Raw genomic sequence first — 19,388 nt, 5'->3', positions numbered from 1 at the left:
GCCACAAGTCTAATTGGGCACAGTGAGCAACAGGGTAAGGAAAGCATACCGACCATCAGCATAAAGGGGTACCCTGACCACCAAAGAAAGGGGTACACTGACCACCAAAATAAGCAGGCACACTGGCCTTAGGGTAATGAGGCACTTTGACTACCAAGGTATGGAGTGCACACTGACTACCAGGGTATAGGAGCGCACTGACCACCAAAGTAAGTGAGCACACTGACCACCAGGGTATGGGGCACACGGACCACCAGGGTATGGGGCACACTGACCACCAGGGTATGGGGCACACTGACCACCAGGGTATGGGGCACACTGACCACCAGGGTAAGGGAGCACACTGACCACTAGGGTATGGGGCACACTGACCACCATCGTAAGGGGGCAAACTGACCACCGGGGTATGGGGGCACACGGACCACCAGGGTAAGGGAGCACACTGACCACCAGGGTATGGGGGCACACTGACCACCAGGGTATGGGGCACACTGACCACCAGGGTATGGGGCACACGGACCACCAGGGTAAGGGAGCACACTGACCACCAGGGTATGGGGGCACACTGACCACCAGGGTATGGGGGCACACTGACCACCAGGGTATGGGGGCACACTGACCACCAGGGTATGGGGCACACTGACCACCAAAGTAAGTGAGCACACTGATCACTAGGGTATGGGGCACAATGACCACCATCGTAAGGGGCACACTGACAACCATGGTAAGGGGGCACACTGACCACCATGGTAAGGGGGCACATTGACCACCAGGGTAAGGGATAACACTGACCACCGAAGTAGGTGAGCACACTGACTACCAGGGTATGTGGCACACTGACCACCAGGGTAAGGGGCACACTGACCACCAGGGTAAGGGGCACACCGACCATCAGAGTATACAGGCACACTGACCACCAGGGTATGAGGGAACACTGACCACTAGGGTAAGGGGCACACCGACCATCAGGGTATGGGGGCACACCGACCACCAGGGTATGGGAGCACACCGACCACCAGGGTATGGGAGCACACCGACCACCAGGGTATGGGAGCACACCGACCACCAGGGTATGGGGGCACACCGACCACCAGGGTATGGGGGCACACTGACTACCAGGGTAAGAGGGCACACTGACCACCAGGGTATTGGGGCACACTGACTACCAGGGTAAGGGGGCACACTGACCACCAGGGTATTGGGGCACACTGACTACCAGGGTAAGGGGGCACACTGACCACCAGCATTAGAGCAGCATATTGAGCTAGAATTTGTAACTTGCAAAGCTTCTACCCTCAAGCACATGTAAAACTTGAGAGACAATACAATATATTATATAAAAGCAATCATTTAGTTTTATGTTAGACATTTTAGAAAGGAATTTTTGCTTCTTTGTATCAGAAAAACAAATGATATATTTACAATTTGTTTTTATATTTCTACGCTGAGCTACTTACATATCCTGCTTAGAGATAACCCAGCTTCCCGCCTATTATAGAGAATAAGAGAGAAGAGTATTGTGGTATAGACACCTAGAGATATTGTACAGTACATGGTCATATCCAACATTCACAGCTCAGTTATGTTATAAATAATGTTTTCATTGATGTGATATAATGAAAAACATCCTGAACTGCGGTATAAACATCATATAAAATATATAATTCTGTCTTAAGCTGTAAAATGGGTGATAACTTGTGGAAATTGTTGTATTTTTGTTTAGCATTTGTCATTTTCCTACTAGGTATCCAATGATAGAATATTAGATTTTCATATTTTGTAACCACCCAAATCAGCAGCCAATGGAAATGTACCAACCATAAAACTTCTGTGCAATGGCTGAAAGAACTCCGAGCCTCCATATTGTCTGTACTCTTCTCCATACCTGTGAAAATAAAACCTTCTTATTGCATGAAGAGAAGAATCCGGTCTTTGTAATTTGATAAAATCCACTCTTCAGCTCAGACATTTTTTGCCTCCCTTGGTGGTCAGACTGGCTACTTACTTCACCCCCATTTCTGATGTAAGAAAGAAGGGTCAACCTGGACAACTGACACCCAACGGTAAGACTTGTGTACCTATTCTCTGCTCACCCAGGGCCATAAGCGTGTGCAGGGGGTGTGCCGGATGTGCCTGGGAACACCCTAATCCCCCCGTGTGCCAGGGTTGCCAGCCTGCCTTCCTGTACCAGGCCCATGTCCTATGAGTTTAAAAGGGGGACCTGGGCACCTGCTGATTAGGAGGACTGGCCACACTGCCTTATTGCAGGTTAGACATGTGCAGAACAGAAAAGACCAAGTTAGACTTACCGGTAACTTGTTTTCCAGAAGTCTTTCAGGACAGCACCTGAGAGATAGCGACTCCTCCCTCCTCGTTAGGAAACACCTTCTTCCTCCAAACTTTAAAGGGAGGCACCTCCTTACCACACCTCAGTTGTAGAAGAGAACCTCCGGCCCCGGCTGGAACACATAAACATATACGTTAGTCACAGCGTAGCATAATATAATACCATAGGGCGGGATGTTGCTGTCCTGAAAGACTTCTGGAAAACAAGTTACCGGTAAGTCTAACTTGGTTTTTCCCAAGGCGTCTTTCAGGACAGCACCTGAGAGGATAACGGAGACATACCCCTTAGCGTGGGACAACAGCTTGCAGGACCTTTCTGCCAAACGCCTGATCGCTGGCAGAAGTGAGGTCCAGTCTATAATGTTTCACAAATGTGTGAAAACTCGACCATGTCGCCGCCTTGCAGATCTGCTCAGGGGTGGCACCAGCTCTCTCTGCCCACGTAGATGCCAGAGCCCTGGTTGAGTGAGCACAAATTCCTGCTGGAGGGGATAATCCTGCCTGGGAATATGCCTCCGAGATAGCTAATTTCAGCCATCTAGCTAAAGTAACTTTAGAAGCTTGGAAACCCTTTTTTCTTCCTGAGAAAAGTACAAACAGTGAATCTGAACGTCTGAAGGACTCCGTCCTTTCTAGATAACTCAGCAGAGTCCTTCTGACGTCCAATGTATGGAAAAGAGTCTCCTTATCTCTTTTGGGGTTAACACAAAACGTTGGCAGTACTATGTCCTGTATACGGTTCTGAACTGAAGCTACCTTCGGTAAGAATTTTGCGTCTGTTCTAAGAATAACTCTGTCAGGAAAAATGGAAAGATACGGTTCTTTAACTGACAGAGCATTTAGCTCACTGATCCTGCGTGCAGAGACAATGGCAATCAGAAAAACGGTCTTTAATGTGAGAAGGGAAGCCTCCACAAGAGGCTCAAAAGGACCCTTTGTTAGAGACTGTAGGACTACCGACAAATCCCATCTAGGAAAAACCTTAATAGGAGCTGGCCTAGACCTTTTAAGGGCTCTAAAGAATCTGATCACCAGCGGATCTGAGGCCACAGATCTTTCTAAGAACACTGTCAGAGCTGCTACCTGCACTTTCAGGGTACTAACTGCTAGTCCCTTGTCTGCTCCATCTTGTAAAAACTCCAAGATGGAGACAAGGCTTCCTGGCACCTGGGCGGCTGAAAAACACCATGTTTTATAACGCTTCCAAATGTTAGAATAAATGGCCCCTGTAACCCTTTTCCTACTTGCCAAAAGGGTAGAGATCAAACGGCTGGAAAACCCCTTGCTCCTAAGGAGCTGCCTTTCAGAAACCAGGCTGTGAGGGCCAAGCTGGCCACTCCTGGATGGTTTACTGGGCCCTGCAACAACAGATCGTGCCTGAGGGGCAGATGCCAACAAGGCTTGATTGCCAGACCTAGAACTGTCGAAAACCAGGCCCTCTTTGGCCAAAAGGGCGTGATTAGAATAACTGGCACCTTTTCCTTCTGAATTTTCCTTAAAATTAACGGGATTAACTGAAATGGGGGGAAAGCGTAGCAAAGACGGAATTCCCATGGATATGCTAGCGCATCTGTGCCCAGCGACCCATCGCGACTGTCCAGGGAAAATAACTGGGGAACCTGGGCGTTCTCCTTTGAGGCGAACAGGTCCACCTCTGGTAGCCCCCATTTCCCGGCAATCATTGCGAATACCTCTGGGTTTAGAGACCATTCCGCTTCCCGAATAGCGTTTCTGCTTAGGAAGTCCGGTAACCTGTTTAGATCCCCTTTTAGGTGGACTGCTGATAGAAATAACAAAATGTTTTTCCGCCCACCGAAGGATTTCCATGGCCAGTACTTGAAGCTACCTGCTTCTTGTACCCCCCTGTCTGTTTAAATAAGCCACCGCCGTGGCATTGTCTGTTAGGACCTGAACGTGATGGGACTGAAGCTCTTGGACAAACAATTCCAGAGCCAAGGCAATCGCCTTGAGCTCCCTCCAGTTTGAGGACCCTACTGCCTCCTCTTTGGCCCAGGATCCCTGAGTAAAACGTGTTCCTAGATGGGCTCCCCACCCCCAGGAACTGGCGTCGGTTGTTAGTCTTTTCTCGACTGGAAAAGCCCAGACTAACCCTTCTGATAAGACATCCTGTCTTTTCCACCACCATAGGGACTTTTTTACCTGGTTGAGGTTAGAACCCCCAAAGCTGACATAACCTGTCTTACTGTCAGATTTTGGCTGGTCTGCAGTAAAGACACTGCACCGGAAATCCTGTCCTTTTTGTCTAAGGGAAGGAAGATTTTTTGATCCACCGAATTTATTAGATACCCTAAAAACCGAATCTCCTGAGATGGGTTTAGGGACGACTTTTGGAGGTTCAAAATCCACCCCAGAGCCTCCAGATGGCCGTGAGCTTTGATCTGCAATTCCTCGCTGGATGGGGCAAAAAACAGCAGATCGTCTAAATAAGGAATGACTGCGATTCCCTGAAGCCGCAGCGGCGCTAAAGCTTCTGCCATTACTTTGGTAAAAATTCGGGGAGATGATGACAGACCGAAGGGTAAGGCTCTGAACTGGAGATGATGAACCACACCCCCCAACCTCACCGCCAGCCTGAGGAACCTCTGAGACTGGGGGGAGATCGGAACATGTAGGTATGCATCTTTTAAATCCGCTGATGCCATAAAACATCCTGGCGTCAACAGATTCCTGACTGAAAAAATTGAGTCCATCTTGAACCTTCTGTACCTGATGGACTCGTTTAAAGGTTTTAGGTTGAGAATCAACCGAAATTTTCCTGTCGGTTTTTTTACTAGGAAAACATGGGGATAAAACCCCTCCTGCTGTTCTTGCAGGGGCACCTGTACTACTACACCCTGTTGCATCAGTTCCTCTAGAGAGGACTTCATGGCCAGGGCCCTTACCGAGTCCCGCTGGGTGTTTGTAATCAGGAACCTTTTTTGGGGGGTTGTTGGAAAACTCGAGCGTGTAACCCTGTGAGAGAGTGGTCAGAATAAACTGATTTGAAGTTATCCCTGCCCACTGCGGAAGAAATTCTTGTAGTCTTCCGCCCACCCACAGAGACGAGTCATTGAGGTTTTTCGGCCTGTGTAGGAGGACGGAAGAGAATTCCGCCTCTACCCTTCGGCTTCGGCGCGGACCAATTTTTCCTTCTCCCCTACAACTTGCTGTCCTGATCCTGAGTTTTTTGAGGTCGAAAAAGACGTTTTGTCTGTTTTTTCTTTTGACCGGGAAGGATCTCTTTTTATCGGCTGTCCTGTCAAGAATATTATCAAGGTCAGGGCCCAAGAGAAGGTCACCCGAAAAGGATAACCCACACAGCTTGTTCTTTGATGCCGAATCACCGGGCCAGGTTTTAAGCCATAAGGCTCTTCTTGCAGCAATAGTTAGAGCTGCTGACCTGGCTGACATCTTAATTGCCTCAGCTGAGGCATCTGCAATATAAGCCACTGCCGCAGTCAGGGTAGGAAAATAATCTAAGATTTCCTGTTTGGGGGAATCTGCAGCTATATGCGACTTTAACTGGTTGATCCAGTATTCTAAATTTCTGGCTACACACGTTGTGGCCATTGCTGGTTTTAAATTGCTCATAACTGATTGCCATGATCTCTTGAGCAAAAGATCCATGCGTTTGTCCAAAAAACTCCCATGTCTTCAAAGGACAGATCTGTGGACCTTGAGACCTGGGAGAAGGCGGCATCCAGTTTGGGCACCTTGTTATATACTGCTGCAGGGTCCTCCTCAAAAGGAAAACGCCTTTTGTGGGCTTTGGAGAAAAAAGGGCTTTTTCTCTGGATCCTGCCATTCTTTCCTAATGGCCTCAGAGATGACCAGATGAACTGGGAACGTTCGGCCCTTAGGCTCATCCAACCCAGCATACATGCGGTCATGGAGTGATAATTCTTTTCTCTCCTCACTTAAGCCAAGCGTAGCATGAATGGCTTTAAGGAGCCCATCTACCTCTTCAAGGGACAGTTTGAATTTAGAGGGGGCTACCTCAGACTCCTCCAACTCCTCTTCCGAATCTTTAACGGAAAGAGCAGTGGACTGCTTTTCCCTATCTGAAGGGTCTTCAGGCAGAGATTCCAATGCCAGGATAGAGAAAGATCCCTGGGAGGACTCTGAAGTGGAAGGCTGACTAGCAGCCGGGTTTGCTAGTGAGTCACGAAAATTCTGAATCGTGGCGTATAGCTCCTTCTTTACAGAGGCCACCAGATCCTCACATACAGAGGCTGATTCCTCTTTAACTAAAGAAGTAATGCAGGCACTGCATAGGGTTTTCTTCCAATTTTCTCCCAGCTTGGCCCTGCAAGAAGGACATCTCTTCTTTGGGTCAGAGCTCTTAGCCTATGAAGAAAAAAACAAAAAAGGGGAAAAAAAACAGGGAACCCTTATGCCGCGTACACACGGGCGGACTGTATGGCGTACTTAGTCCGTCGAAACACATTTCAGCGGACAATCCATTCGTGTGTGGGCTTCAGCGGACTTTTTCAGCGTGCAGTCCGGCGTACTAAGAATTTTGGTTTTTCCAAAAAACTGTCCATCATACATTGGTTTCAGCGGACAATACGGTCGTCAGTAGGCTAGTTCGACGGACTAAGAATGGCGCATGCCCAGAAAGGATTTACATGGCGGAAGGGTGCTTTGCTGTGTCTTGGACTTCCTATTTCTAGTCCCGTCGTACGTGCTGTACACGTCATTGCGCAAGCTTTCGACGGACTGTTTGGGTATCCGTGTGTGGTCAAGTCCGTTCAGTGGAAAGTACGACGGACTGTCCGTTGGATTGTATGACGAACTAAGTATGCCATACAGTCCGCTCGTGTGTACGCGGCATTAGTGAGACCCAGTCTCAGCCTTGATAGGGATCACCACACAGGTGCACTAAGAAGAAACCAGTCAGCCTCTAGTGCCCAGACAGGCCCCTTGTCACCAGGGGGGAAAGAAAAAAAGAGAGAGACCAAACGCCAGGAAATAGGAGAAAAAAGGCAGACTTTAACCGCTGCCTCCTACCTGGGCTTTGCTGGTGCCAGTGCCTGTCCCCACCGCTGCAGACGCTGAATCTTCCATAACAGGTGTGCAGAATTCCACTTGTGGCTACACGCTGCCTCCGGACTCCAATAATGCATCTGCACCGGACCGGAAGCGTAAATAGGCACCAGCTCCTGTCCTCCCTCCTCCCCCCTGCGTCCACGCCAGAAACGACGTTTCAGCCGACCCAGTGGCCCGCTCTGTCATTTCCGGCGCGACCGCCAGAAAAAACATGGCGGTGGCACACGCGCGCCGCCGCACCTACGGACGTGCGGGCCACCGAATCTTCGGCTCTCTCCGAGCACCAAGAGGGGAAAGAGGAGCCCGCTTGCTACCGCTGCCGAGGCCTGGGTAGGTCGGGAGGACAGCGGGTCCCTTAAGGAGGAAAAAAAAGGGAAGGAAGCCTTGTCCCTCAGGAACACCCAAGAGATCTGACTCCCTCCCAAAAAATGTTCCCTTCGGGCCGGAGGAAACACAATAACTGAGGTGTGGTAGGGAGGTGCCTCCCTTTAAAGTTTGGAGGAAGAAGGTGTTTCCTAACGAGGAGGGAGGAGTCGCTATCTTTCAGGTGCTGTCCTGAAAGACGCCTTGGGAAAATATGTTTAGTTTCATTTCAGAAGATTCGTTATGTTACTAATTTCGTTTTGTTATGGAATTTGTTTTGTTTGGTTTCAGAATTCCTTTAATTTTGTTTTAATTTTCGTTTTATTTTTTCGATTCGTTACATTTATTAATTTTCTAACAAATTCCAACTTTTCAGAACGATTAGAATTCGGATCGGTCGAATAACGTTGGACCGATTTGAATTCTGTGTGAAGGAATAGCTGGTTGTTAAGCAGCAGCCCGGGAATCCGCCCGCCTGTCCTTAACAACCATGAGAGTCATCAGCTGTCAGCGGGCTTCCCCACTGACAGATACAGAAAAGAGAAGAATGCCGGCAATTGTTTGGCAATAGAAAAAAAATTAAAATAAAAATGGCGTAGGGTCCCCCCCAGTCCATACCAGACCCTTTGATTTGGGTCATCATCTTCTTCATTGTATAATACACCCATCATCATCCTCATCATTGTATAATACACCCATCATCATCCTCATCATTATATAATACACCTATAATCATCATCATCCTCCTCATATAATGCACCCATCATCATCCTCATCATTGTATAATACATCCATCATCATCCTCATCATTATATAATACACCTATAATCATCATCATCCTCCTCGTATAATGCACCCATCATCATCCTCATCATTGTATAATACACCCATCATCATCCTCATCATCATCCTCATCATTGTATAATACACCCATCATCCTCATCCTCATCATTGTATAATACACCCATCATCCTCATCCTCATCATTGTATAATACATCCATCATCATCCTCATCATTATATAATACACCTATAATCATCATCATCCTCCTCGTATAATGCACCCATCATCATCCTCATCATTGTATAATGCACCCATCATCATCCTCATCATTGTATAATACACCCATCATCATCATCCTCATCATTGTATAATAGACATGTGCATTCGTTTTCATCCGAATGCATTTTCGTCCGAATTTCAGCTATTTTCGTTTTCATTTTGACAAACGATAACGAAAGCACAGAATCCGAAAAACGAAAGATCCGACATAAATAAATGCTTTATTTTCATTTTCATTGTTACAACAGTTCGATATAGAATAGGAGATTCGACATGACTCTGACAACAATCTGTCTATAGAACCTGTGGTCGAATGTGCTTAACCTTACCTCTATTAGTCCAAGATTATATAGAGAAAAGATTCGACAGAGAAAAAAGATTTGACAGAGAAAAGATTCTGCAAATTACTGTCCTAAAAAGTGTTTGGGGACCCGGGTCCTGCCCCAGGGGACATGTATCAATGTAAAAAAATTTTTTAAAAACGGTTGTTTTTTCGGGAGCAGTGATTTTAATAATGATTAAAGTGAAACAATAAAAGTGTAATATTCCTTTAAATTTCGTAGAGGGGGGTATCTATAGTATGCCTGTGAAGGGGCACATGTTTCCCGTGCTTAGAACTGTCCCTGCACAAAGTGTCATTTATGCAGGAAAAAAAGTCCTTTAAAATCACTCGCAGCTATTATGAATTGTCGGCTCCGTAATACAGAGAACACTCATTGAAAGTCATTGATAAAAAAATAAATAAATAAATAAAAAGTGTGGGGGTCCCCCAAATTCAATTACCAGGCCCTTCAGGTCTGGTATGGATATTAAGGGTAACCCCGCGTCAAATTTAAAAAAAAATTGATGTGGGGGTCCCCCTAAACATCCATACCAGACCCTTTATCCGAGCACGCAACCTGGCAGGCCGCAGGAAAAGAGGGTGGGACGAGAGAGCGCCCCCCCCCCCTCCCTCCTGAACCGTACCAGGCCACATGCCCTCAACATTGGGAGGATGCTTTGGGGGGGTCTGTGACCCCTCAAAGCACCTTGTCCCTATGTTGATGAGGACAAGGGCCTCATCCCCACAACCCTGGCCGGTGGTTGTGGGGGTCTGCGGGCGGGGGGCTTATCAGAATCTGGAAGCCCCCTTTAACAAGGGGACCCCCAGATCCCGGCCCCCCCTGTTTGAAATGGTAAGGGGGTACAAAAGTACACCTACCATTTCACAAAGAAAGTGTAAAAAATAGTTAAATAAGACAAACACACTTTTGAAAAATTCCTTTATTAAAAATAAAAAAAATTAAAAAAAGATTCCAGCGGTGGTAATCCACTCTTGCTATCCAGCGACGGACGATCATCTCTCCAGCGATGGCTGATCTGAATCAGCGCAGTGAATCCATCCTTCTTCTGTCTCCGCGGTGACGTTACTTATATACGGAGGGCGGGACACCCGTCACCTGACCCTGCCCCCCTCTGACGCAAGGGGAAACCCGGGGTTCCCTGTGACGTATGGGTGACCCCGCACCCCTCTGATGTAACACAGGCAGGTTTCCGTTACATCAGAGGGGGGCGGGGTCACCCATACGTCACGGGGAACCCCGGGTTTCTCCTTGCGTCAGAGGGGGGCAGGGTCAGGTGACGGGTGGCCCCGCCCTCCGTATATAAGAAACGTCAGGCCGCCGGAATCCCTGCAGTGTCTCCTCCATGGAGACAGAAGAAGGATGGATTCGCTGCGCTGGATGAGATGAGCCATCGCTGGAGAGATGATCGTCCGTCGCTGGATAGCAAGAGTGGATTACCACCGCTGGAATCTTTTTTTTATTTTTTTTTATTTTCAATAAAGGAATTTTTCAAAAGTGTGTTTCTCTTATTTAACAATTTTTTACACTTTCTTTGTGAAATGGTAGGGGTACTTTTGTACCCCCTTACCATTTCAAACAGGGGGGGCGGGATCTGGGGATCCCCTTGTTAAAGGGGGCTTCCAGATTCTGATAAGCCCCCCGCCCGCAGACCTCCACAACCACCGGCCAGGGTTGTGGGGATGAGGCCCTTGTCCTCATCAACATGGGGACAAGGTGCTTTGAGGGGTCACAGACCCCCAAAGCATCCTCCCAATGTTGAGGGCATGTGGCCTGGTACAGTTCAGGAGGGAAGGGGGGCCACTCTCTCGTCCCTCCCCTCTTTTCCTTCGGCCTGCCAGGTTGCATGCTCGGATAAAGGGTCTGGTATGGATTTTTAGGGGGACCCCCACGTCAATTTTTTTTTAAATTTGACACGGGGTTCCCCTTAATATCCATACCAGAAAGGGGAAAATTTGGGACTTTAAATGAGGCACATATATAATGTGCCTCCATCCCTGTTACAAACAATAGAAAAGGGAATTTTGGGACTTTGAGTGAGGTTGTAGACATAGTGAAGGTAAATTGGATGAAAATATATATTTATTAGTCATAAAAAATGCACAATACATCTCAAAAATAGAACCATATATAAGGAATAACATTGTAGTGAATGTGATCCTAAAAATATCCATATGCACATAAGTATGCGCACATGCGATACAGGCATCAAGGGTACGACAGTGCGTAACAACCAAGCGCCACATAGTGGTCTAAAATGATAAGTAATTACATTTGATGAATTAATCTATATACATAAGTCATCTGAACAACATTGCGAAAAAAATATAAATTTATAAAACCATTGAGACCATGATGGTTAAAATTGGATGTTTGAAAATTGATGTTGGAATCAGTGCTTATATCTGCATCCCTATTGCCCGACGCGTTTCATGTATGGAACACTCATCAGGGGCGGGTGCTCTAGGATATCTACAAGATATAAGGAGGTGTAATTAGTCTAGCTATATTGAAGTGTATAGGGGATGAGACAATGAAGCTCACCCCGAGTACTTACATAGAATCCATGCGATGAAGTGTGGCAAGTGTGGAACCAGGGCCAAAAATTAGTCCGTCACGGGAGCTGAGGTAGTGTATAGCTGCATGCCAGCGGGGCGCCAAACACACAGCCCCCCCCAGAACACCAGAGATACAGGCCCCTCTCTCCGCCCCTTTTAGGCGGACGGATGTGGGTGGGGGGGTTTGGTGCACACAGCGCATCGGCGCCACGCTTCCCGCTTGACGTGTGACGTCACACGTTGGCGTCGTGACGTGAAGCGTGAGTCGTTCCATCTGGTTGGTACAGCTGGGGAATATGGGCATCCTCTGTGGGCGGCACAGACCGTCCGCGTCGGAACGCCTCCCCGTCTGTGCCAGACCCGCGTGACGCTGGTGGTGGATTGCTTGCACGTGTGCGGGGTGGCTATATCTGGCCTCCCCTGACCCAGTTTTGATGCTTCAATCTGTAGATTTCACATCCCACCACTATGGGACTCCAGGATGCCACCTTAGGTTACTATACCCATTAATCCGATTACCAGTTCTTTGCCCTCATTTCGTTATGGGGAACAACATATATGACACCCATGATATTGTCTTTTTTAGAATTCCTCAGGCTGTCCCCATTGGTCCAGCATCTGGTTCCATTTAGAACATCAACAATTGGTATCATGTATCTCTGGTGTTCTGGGGGGGGGGGGGGGCTGTGTGTTTGGCGCCCCGCTGGCGTGCAGCTATACACTACCTCAGCTCCCGAGACGGACTAATTTTTGGCCCTGGTTCCACACTTGCCACACTTCATCGCATGGATTCTATGTAAGTACTCGGGGTGAGCTTCATTGTCTCATCCCCTATACACTTCAATATAACTAGACTAATTACACCTCCTTATATCTTGTAGATATCCTATCATGGTCTCAATGGTTTTAGAAATTTATAATTTTTTCGCAATGTTGTTCAGATGACTTATGTATATAGATTAATTCATCAAATGTAATTACTTATCATTTTAGACCACTATGTGGCGCTTGGTTGTTACGCACTGTCGTACCCTTGATGCCTGTATCGCATGTGCGCATACTTATGTGCATATGGATATTTTTAGGATCACATTCACTACAATGTTATTCCTTATATGTGGTTCTATTTTTGAGATGTATTGTGCATTTTTTATGACTAATAAATATATATTTCCATCCAATTTACCTTCACTATGTCTACAACCTCACTCAAAGTCCCAAAATTCCCTTTTCTATTGTTAATATCCATACCAGACCTGAAGGGTCTGGTTATGGATATTTAGGGGGAACCCCACGTCAAATTTTTTCTTAAATTTGAGGCAGGGTTCCCCTTAATATCCATACCAGACTTAAAGGGCCTCGTAATTGAATTTGGGGGACCCCCACGTTTTTTTTTTTTATCAATGACTTTCAATGAGTGTTCTCTGTATTATGGAGCCGACAATTCATAATAGCTGCGAGGACTTTTTTTCCTGCATAAATGACACTTTGTGCAGGGACAGTTCTAAACACCAGAAACATGCGCCCCTTCACAGGCATGCTATAGACACCCCTCCTATGAAATTTAAAGGAATATTACACTTTTATTGTTTCACTTTAATCATTATTAAAATCACTGCTCCCGAAAAAACTGCTGTTTTTAAAACTTTTTTTTGCATTGATCCATGTCCCCTGGGGCAGGACCCGGGTCCCCAAACACTTTTTAGGACAGTAACTTGCAAATTAGTCTTTACAATTAGCACTTTAGATTTTGAATGTTGGAGTCCCGTAGACTTTAATAGGGTTCTAAAGTATGCTATATATACTAGCTCCATCGAATCTTCTTTATACATTCGACAGACACCATAAGCCTTCAAAGACAGATTCGACCGTAATTCACGTGGATTTTCGGACGAACGCAATTTTCGAACGAAAAACAAAATAAATAAAAACGAATTTCGGGAGTAACTAAATAAATTAAGTTTTCGGTCGAAAACGAAATTACGAAACAAAATATTTTACTCTGCACATGTCTAATCCCTTTCCAAAGCTTACCACCTCAACCTTTGCAACCTACGTCCCTTCCTAACCAATGAAACCACAAAGCTCCTGATTCACTCCCTGGTCATCTCTCGCCTCGACTATTGCAACTCCCTCCTGATTGGCTCACCTTTAAATAGACTATGCCCCCTTCAGGCCATAATGAATGCTGCTGGCAGACTCCTCCACCTTACAAACTGCTCAGACATCTGATACCACCCTCTGTTTGCTGTAATTCTTGGCAAAGATGTGGCCATTTTCGTGGTATAGGTCTAGGTCCAGGAATGCTAGGTGTGTGTTGTCTTGTACTGAAGTGAAGTCTAAGCTCATATTGTTGTTGTTGTTGCAGTGGGAGATGAACTTCTCTATGTCATTGGTGTCCTCATCCTTGATGATGTTTACGTCGTGTAAACGACCGTAAAAGATGATATTGGACATGAAGGGATTATTGGCCCATATGTTTTGTGACTCCCAAGTGACCCATGGTCAGGTTTGGGTTAGAGGGAGAAAAGTTTGTTCCCATGGATGTGCATTAGGCCACGTTTACCGCAGTATATGGCAGTGCGTTAGTGCACGTTTAATGCAGTATATCACAGTACATTGTTGCACGTTTAATGCAGTATATTGCAATCCGTTAGAGCGTGTTTAACGCAGTATATTTCAGTGCGATAGTGCACATTTAATGCAGTATATTGCCATGCATTAGTGCACGTTTAATGCAGTATATTCCAGTGCATTGCTGCACGTTTAATGCAGTATATTGCAGTGCGTTAGCGCGTGTTTAACGCAGTATATTTCAGTACGTTAATGCACGTTTAATGCAGTATATCGCAGTGCTTTGGTGCATGTTTAATGCAGTATATTTCAATCCGTTAGAGCGTGTTTAACGCAGTATATTTCAGTGCGATAGTGCATGTTTAATGCAGCATATTTCTGTGCGTTAGTGCGCGTTTAACGCAGTATATTTCAGTGCATTGGTGCATGTTTAATGCAGTATATTGCAATGCGTTAGCGCGTGTTTAACGCAGTACATTTCAGTGCGTTAGTGCACGTTTAATGCAGTATATTTCAGTGCGTTAGTGCTCGTTTAATGCAGTATATTTTTAGAGCATAATTGCAGGTTTACTGCAGTATATTTTTAAAAACATAAATAGTGCAGTGCTAACTAAAACTAGACAAAATCACTAAGGATGATAAACTAATAAATGTATGAATTAAAAACTTCAGAGAGAAAGTCCATACATATAAATGAGTAAATAGGAAATAAGGCAAATAAAGTCCCCAGCTGTAAGCAGGGGCATTGCTAGGTGGCAAAAGGACCAGGGGCTTCAGCCCGAAGTCCAAGGCCGGAAACAGGGAGGGGGGGGTTGTACGCGACGCAGGTTTTTTGGTTGGGCTGTGACACTGAAGGTAGTGACCTACATACACTGACCTACCTACACTGACGATAGTGACCTACCTACACTCACCTGCCTAACCTACATACACTTGACATTTACATACACTGACCTACATACACTAATGGTAGTGGCCTACCTACACTGACTTGCCTGACCTACCTACACTGACTGACCTACATGTACACTGACTTATCTACACTGACCAACCTACACTGACATTAACATACACTGACCTACCTACACTGACCTACTACACTGACCTACCTACACTGACATTAACATACACTGACCTATCTACACTGACATTAACATACACTGACCTACCTACACTGACCTACCTACACTGACCTTAACATACAGTGACCTACCTACACTGACATTAACATAAAGTGACCTACCTACACTGACATTTACCTACACTGACTTACCTACACTGACATTTACCTACACTGACCTACCTACACTGACATTAACATACACTGACCTATCTACACTGACCTTAACATACAGTGACCTATCTACACTGACATTTACCTACACTGACCTACCTACACTGACATTTACCTAAATTGACATTAATATACACTGACCTACCTACACTGACATTTACAATACACTGACCTACCTACACTGACATTAACATACACTGACCTACCTACACTGACATTTACCTACACTGACCTACATACACTGACATAAACATACACTGACCTACCTACACTGACATTTACCTACACTTACCTACCTACACTGACCTACCTACACTGACATAAACATACACTGACCTACCTACACTGACATTTACCTACACTGACCTACCTACACTGACATTAACATACCCTGACCTACCTACACTGGCCTTAACATACAGTGACCTACCTACACTGGCCTTAACATACAGTGACCTACCTACGCTGACATTAACATACACTGACCTACCTACGCTGACATTTACATACACTGACATTAACATACAGTGACCTACCTACACTGACATTTACCTACAGTGACCTACCTACACTGTCATTAACATACACTGACCCACATACACTGTCTTACCTACCTCAGCCGTGATGTGCGGTGTCACAGCAGCCAGTCCTCAGAGGAGGAGCCGAGGAGGAGAGGAGAGCAGCCTGCCCGAGCGCCAAGCGGGGATGTGTCGCAGCAGCCACTTTGTAATGCCGCCTTCTGGAGCCAACAGCGCCTATGATGGACGTCCCGTGGTCCTGGCATTGGACCAATGGGACGTCCATCATAGACGTGCAGGCTCCAGAAGGCGGGACCTGCTATGGCACCCGGCCGCACTCGGCCACACTCGGCGATGCTCGGGATCAGATTGGTCTAGCGGGGCTAGCAATGGAGACCCTGGAAAACACACATGAAAGGGGAAAAAAATTTATCGTAATGGCTCAATCAATGATCAACAATATCAGTAGTGCTCAAATTGTTACGGATAATATACAAAAACTCACCATTTGCATAATGTATAAAAAGAAAAAACACATTAAAACTAAAAAGCGTCAGAGCAACCAACCTCCTCTTTACAGTACATATTAATATTTAAAATTCTAAAAAATTTCACACATCACATTTATAGAACCACACAAATTTGTTTCTATAATCAGATACTAAATTCATATATATATAAATTCACACATAAAAAAAATCCATATAAAAATTCATATGAAAAATTCCCATGAAAAATCTTTTCTATACAAAAAATTCATATAAAAATCGCATGACGTAAAATGCAATTAGCGATCCGAAATAAAGCTATTTAAGTCAAACTCTACATTTAGACCCATAGGCACTGCCACCTTAGCTTCATATAACCAGTATGATTCTCAACGGCTAAGTTGCCGAATAAAATTACCCCCCCCCCCTCCAGTGTTTCTTAACTCTCTCAACACCCCAAAATTTGAGGTGTCTGGGGTCACTATTGTGAAACGGGTTATGAGTCCTTTCTTAATATTATTAACACGTTCGCCAATTCTGACTTGTAACGGTCTGGAAGTTCTACCTACGTATTGCAGACCACACTGGCATTCCAACATATATACGACTCCTGTGGTTACACAAGTGATCAACTCTTTGATTTTATAAGTCTTGTTGGTGGCAACTGCCACAAAATCCTTTCTTTTCTTCATATTACCTCTGCCCTGCCTACAGGCTGGACATTGCCCCACATGCATAGAAGCCAGGCAGAAAGGAAAAGAGCCTACTTGAGTGGGGGGGGGGCAATTACCCCTGGCGCTAATCTGTCCCTAAGCGTGGGTACTTTCCTGTAGATGAACTGAGGCCTTTCGGGGAGGACTGGACCCAAAATCCTGTCCTGCTTTTATATAGGCCAATGCCTCTGAATGATTTTTTTTCAAACTTTTTATATTGGATGTTGTAGTCCAGAACCATCTTCATATTAGTAGAAGTATTTGCATTGTTACGTGATATGTTGGAAACCAAAATCTTTCTATCTATTTTTCTTACCATTTCCACCTCCTGCTCAAGGTCTAATCTATCACACCCTTTCCTGGAAACCTTTCTCTGGAATCGAGTTGACGGAACCTGAGACTGGGCAATGAAATCTTCCCCTGAGGTGCAGTTCCTTTGTAGATGAATAAACAGCCCTCTGGGTATGTTACACGGCCATTTGGTATGAGGACAACTCCCTAATGGAATGAGAGAATTCCGGTCCATCGGCTTAAAATGATTCATCATCTTAAAAATAAAATTTTCTTTAAAAATTTCTAGATCGAGAAAGACTGTCCACTCAGTACTAATATTCCAAGATGAGATAATATTTTTATTGTTGGCATTTAATTTATAAAAAAAAAAAACTCTAAACCAGATCTTTCGCCCTTCCAAATCACAAGTAAATAATCAATATACAGTATCTCACAAAAGTAAGTACACCCCTCACATTTTTCTCAATATTTTCTTCTATCTTTTCATGTGACAACACTGAAGAAATGACACTTGTCTACAATGTAAAAGTAGTGAATGTACAGCTTGTATAACAGTGTAAATTTCCTGTCCCCTCAAAATAACTCAACACACAGCCATTAATGTCTAAACCGCTGGCAACAAAAGTGAGTACACCCCTAGGTGAAAATGTCCAAACTGGGCCCAAAGTGTCAATAGTTTGTGCGGCCGCCATTATTTTCCAGCACTGCCTTCACCCTCTTGGGCATGGAGGTCACCAGAGCTTCACAGGTTGTCACTGGAGACCTCTTCCCCTCCTCCATGATGACATCACGGAGTTGGTGGATGTTACAGACCTTCCCCTCCTCCACCTTCCGTTTGGGGATGTCCCACAGATGATCAATAGGGTTTAGGTCTGGAGACATGCTTGGCCAGTCCATCACCTTTACCCTCAGCTTCTTTAGCAAGGCAGTGGTGGTCTTGGAGGTGTGTGTTGGGGTCGTTATGTTGGAATACTGCCCTGCGGTCCAGTCTCTGAAGGGAGGGGATCATGCTCTGCTTCAGTATGTCACAGTACATGTTGGCATTCATGGTTCCCTCAATGATCTGTAGCCCCCCCAGTGCCGGCAGCACTCATGCAGCCCCAGACCATGACACTCCCACCACCATGCCTGACTGTAGGCAAGACACACTTGTCTTTGTCCTCCTCACCTGGTTGCCCCCACACACGCTTGTCACCATCTGACACCAAATACGTTTATCTTGGTCTCATCAGACCACAGGACGTGGTTCCAGTAATCCATGTCCTTATTTTACTTGTCTTCAGTAAACTGTTTGCAGACTTTCTTGTGCATCAGCTTTAGAAGAGTCTTAATTCTGGGATGACAGCCATGCAGACAATTTGATGCAGTGTGTAGCATATGGTCAGAGCACTGACAGGCTGACCCCTCACCCCTTCAACCTCTGCAGCAATGCTGGCAGCACTCATACGTCTATTTTCCAAAGACAACCTCTGGATATGACGCTGAGCACATGCACTCAACTTCTATGGTTGACCATGGCGAGGCCTGTTCTGAGTGGAACCTGTCCTGTTAAATCGATGTGTGGTCTTGGCCACCGTGCTGCAGCTCAGTTTCATGGTTGGTAATCTTCTTATAGCCTAGGCCAGTGTTTCTCAACTGGGGTTCTGTGAGAAATCCTCAGGGGTTTCGGCACGATTTAACATTGTGGCGGATGTATATCCGCCCAATGTTGTTTTTAGTGTTCCCAACAGTGACGGGACAAGGTCATTTGGAGCCCAGGGCGAGGATGGCAAACTGCGCCCCCCACAC

This window comes from Lithobates pipiens, unplaced genomic scaffold, assembly GCF_037356315.1.
Source record: "Lithobates pipiens isolate NorthernLeopardFrog02 unplaced genomic scaffold, aLitPip1_a1.2 Scaffold_19, whole genome shotgun sequence".
Lineage (NCBI taxonomy): Eukaryota > Metazoa > Chordata > Amphibia > Anura > Ranidae > Lithobates > Lithobates pipiens.
This window is presented reverse-complemented; position numbering follows the sequence as displayed.